Genomic DNA, 4,512 nt, shown 5'->3' with positions numbered 1-4,512 from the left:
TGACAGGTGATGTCGAAACGAATTTGTATAAGAACTTAAATATCGGGGAGCAAATACGACTCTTCTAAAATAAAAAATGAGCTCAATTTAAAAATTACTTAATTAGTATAAAAAAAATTTATATCAAAATTGTTAAGGATAAACTTATGACAATGTTAAAGGTGTAAATAAATCAAAGCATAAGAATTTGATTAAAATAAAATGATAATAAAATAAAAATTTTGGCTAAAACTTATGTGTGATAATCTAATGTTTTGAAGTGAAATCTCAAAATTTCTATTATTTATAAACTGTGAATTTAACTGATTTTGGATCATGACTTTCATGATCCCACTTCCTCTTATTTCTCAGTCATGATCTTGCCTTGATCATGAAAAGCCTTTATCTTTAAGTTCTAACAACTATGTATCTCTTCGTCCTTAGGTATTAGCTTGTTCCTCAATTTTTGTTTCAATATTCCCATTTTTAGTTGAAAGGTTGGTTTAAACTTCTGATACTTCGACAGAGGTCACCAATCTCCTTCGGATTTCAATATTTTTGTACCTCTTTTCATAGACTCTATTTTGCCTAATTCCGTTCCTTCAGTTGAAACACTGCTTTGATGGTTGAAGTTACTGTAGTCGAAAAAATCCATTTTCTTTTTTGTACCAACAACCCTTTTAGTTCAATTGATTAATTTTTAATTAAACATCGATTTAGGTTTACAAATAGCCCGTTATATATACGTACTTACATAATAATGATAATATATAAACGTATCATATACGTATATATATAGTATATGAATTATTAAAGCTGCTATTCAATTCAGGTCAAAGTTGCAGAACACAGCTGGGAGTGAGAGGTCTCTATCTGTTCTATTCACCGAAGTTGGAATGTAGAACATGTATCAAGCACACATTACTTTTTTGTTTCAGCATTTCTTTGTGCAAAATCTTTGTGTAAAAGATTTTAACTTCCGACGACCCCATGATACTGTGTGCTTCTCTATGTCTTATCCTTTGCTTATATTATCCTAGTTTTTTTTTTTAAATTTTGTCATTTCTCTTCTCTTCCGTATTGCACTGTTGCTATTAATTGAATGGTATCAAGTTGAACTTTTTAATTTTGACATGGGGTAAGAAATAGTATATAGCATGGTGTTATTGGGATGTAGGGTAATTTACGCCGTGACGCACCTGTTGAAGAAATGGGATGGTCCGATTGAAAAGAAAATAATCAGACAGTCTGATTACACAAATTAGACCGTTCTATTTACGTATCAAGTAACACATGACTTGCATGCATGCAGCAGTCTTCAGCCTTGGCACTCTTTAACCTCATCACTTTCACTCACCTTTGCTCACTCTCCAGAACCCTATATCCCTAACTCCATTTCTCTCTTCAATTTTGTCATTGTTGGACCAGTAAGGAACACTATCAACAAATTCAAAAACATCAAAAACAATAGAAGATCAAAAATAAAACAAGTTAATCAACAAGAATTTTATATTGATAAATGTAAGTTTTTATTATCAAATATTTTGATTTAATAAAAATAATACTGATAATGTTAGATTTTAGTAGAAATATTATTATGTTAGATATGTATCTATAATATTATTACTTATTGTTAGAAATCGTCAGTATAATAAAATAAATTTAGAAGTTTTTTGAATAATTATTGAACTAATTGTTATTATAAATGTAGTGTTTAGATATTTAATTAAGAATTAAACTTGTTGTTATGTGTTATTAGTTAGATATTTAATTAATATATTTTTTATTGTGTTGTACTGACATAAAAATTTTAAAATTTTTTGAATATAATAATTAATCATTTTTTGTTAGTAGTAATTATGGTATATTCTTATTATTATAGCTGCATGAAACCAAAACCGAATAAGGAATAATAATAATAATAATAATAATAATAATAATAATAATAATAATAATAATAATAATTGAGTTTAGTGTAATTTAAGTAATGAACTAGGTTATTAGTAACACTAAATTTAAAATATGAATTTAATAAATTATTTATGATTATTATTAAATTTGGTGTTATATATATATATATATATATATATATATATATATATATATATATATATAATATTAGAGGTTTCGGTGATATATAAATTTAGTGTTATAAAAATATATGAATTTAATAAATAGTTTATGATTATTAAATTTATTCTGATTTTATAAATAGAAAATAATAGATAATAATTGTTATTATAAAATAAATAGATTTTAGAGAATTTCTTTGTAAAATTTATCTACGTGTAAAATGGAAATGGAAATAGCTTTTTATAAAATGCAAGGTTCTGGAAATTGAACCGGATCGACCGATCGAACCGATTTAATCGAAAACTGGCATTACAAACAGTTCGATCTACTATCTAAAATCGCTGAAAAAAATCCGGTCGATTGGACTGGATCGGTAATCGGCCGATTCGAATAAAACGACGCCATTTTTTATTTGTAAAAAAAAAAAGACACAGATCCGTGAAGTGTGAACCAACCCCTTATTCCCCCATTTCATTCGTCACTCACTCATACGCTGGACTGGAGAACTCTGAACTCTGAAGCAAAGGGAACCCTAGCCCTTCTTCGCCGCCGCCGGTCCCAGGTCGTCAGCGCCGCCGCCGTCCCCAGGTCCTCAGCGCTGCCGCTTCTTCCTCTTCCCCATGTCCAGAACCCAGTTGCTCGGCACGTCCTCCTCTTCTTCGCTGGCTACTCGGCATGGAACCCAGGTTAGTGGCTTCTCGTCTTCATCTTCACTGAGGGCTCGGTCTTCTTGGTTTGAAGTCCGAAATTGTTGTTCTTCGGTCTTCTTCTTCGGTATTCTTCTTCACTTTTTGTTCCATTTTTTTTCAATTCTTCTTCTTCGGTCTTGGTTTGAATTTTGGTTCTGAATGTTTTGTAAATTGTAATTTACCGTTGTTGATGGATCTGTCTTATACTCTTGAATTTGCTGGTTGCTGATGGTTGAAATTTTACAAATTTAAAAATTTGTATCGTATGGTTTTGAACTTCTGATTGCTTTGTTACTCTGTTAATTCATGTGTATTAAAATAAACTTACTCTGTTATATCATTTGTATCAACCAGAACACCTAATACTTACTCTTTTACTCTGTTTTAGTGTTTTCTAATTGCTCGATGGTTCTGATAGTGTTTTACTGGTTCACCAGTTGCTGATGGCTCCTAATTTTTTTGTTCATATTTGCTCATGGTCTGTGGTTGTGGCTGTTTTTAATTTCTGTGGCTTAGGCTAGTTTTACTGGTTCATATTTTTTTATTTTTCATTGATTTCTGTGGCTTAGGCTGTTTTTACTGGTTCATGTTTTTTTATTTTTCATTGTGCTGTGGCTGTTTATAATTTCTGTGGCTTAGGCTATTTTTACTGGTTCATTTTTTTTATTTTTCATTGTGCTGTGGCTGTTTATAATTGCTCGATAGCTCTGATAGTGTTTTACTGATTTTGTGCTTCTGCTTATTGATTTTGTGCTACTGCTATTTTTTCAGTTTCTAAAATTTTTGTTAAAATATTCTTGCTGTTGCAAAAATTAGAAATCAAATCATTATTGAAATTTTTTTATTTTTTGTTTATCTTTATTGATTTCAGGTTTAGTGTGGTTACTTTATGTTTGTTTTATAATATTTGTTGCTGGATGCTGATTGTTCTTGATTCTTGGCTCTGTTTAGTCTCTTGTTTTCATGAATTAGCATTTAGTCAAGCAAAGCCACATAACTTTGTGCTAAAAAGCATGATATTGATTACTCTAAAAGTTGTTATTGGTTTGAGATGGAAACTTGATCTGTGTAAACACTCATTAATATGTTTACAACTTATTTCAGATTGCTGCACTAAATCAATTGAGAAATATATTTGGAATTTTGGATTGGACAAACGCAAAGCAGAAGCCATTTCACTTGATGTTAGTTTGGTACTTGATGTTAGTTTAGAAGAAGAAGCCATTTTGGTGTGAAATCAGTTTTACATCTTATTACTTTGGTGCTTGTTGACTGTACTAGATTAGTAGGAAAATCTTCGCCAAAAGCTATAATTATATTTTAGGATGTATATTTATAGTTTGTTTATTATTTTATTCTAAAACAGTTTTTTTGGTTGAACCACAGTTAGATCGGTTAGACTAATAAATCAATAAACTAATGACTAGAGCAGTTCAATGACTGGTCCGATTCTCAGAACCTGGTAAAATGTTAATTAATCTTTCATAATAACATGTATTTGTTTTCTTTTTTTTTTTTAACTGAGTTCAATGGTCTTGAGAGAGTGTGGATTTATAATATGCAACAATAAATATTAAGAAATAATAGAGAGGAGTAAAAGTCATTACACAGGAAAAGTTAGGATATCTGATTTGAAAAAAAGATATTTTTTAGGTTTTTCTTTCATGTTTGGGGAAGAATGATTTAAAAAAAATAGGATTTAGTTCTTAATATTTAAAAAATTATATAATTATTTATTTTAAATAATAATTTAATTATAAAATAGTTTTAT

General features: G+C 29.4%; 1 long non-coding RNA gene across 1 annotated transcript; it reads left to right on the top strand.

Annotated features, from left to right (window-relative positions):
* Window positions 1–2,479: 2,479 nt before the first annotated feature.
* On the top strand, window positions 2,480–4,199 carry LOC140174850 (uncharacterized). Its single transcript, XR_011864810.1, has 2 exons — window positions 2,480–2,738; window positions 3,846–4,199. It is a non-coding gene; the product is annotated as an uncharacterized lncRNA (long non-coding RNA).
* The last annotated feature ends 313 nt before the right edge of the window (window positions 4,200–4,512 follow it).

The sequence above is a fragment of the Arachis hypogaea genome, chromosome 8 (genome assembly GCF_003086295.3).
Source record: "Arachis hypogaea cultivar Tifrunner chromosome 8, arahy.Tifrunner.gnm2.J5K5, whole genome shotgun sequence".
Taxonomy (NCBI): Eukaryota; Viridiplantae; Streptophyta; class Magnoliopsida; order Fabales; family Fabaceae; genus Arachis; species Arachis hypogaea.
Note: the sequence above shows the minus strand (reverse complement) of the source record. Positions and strands in the feature narration are given on the sequence as shown.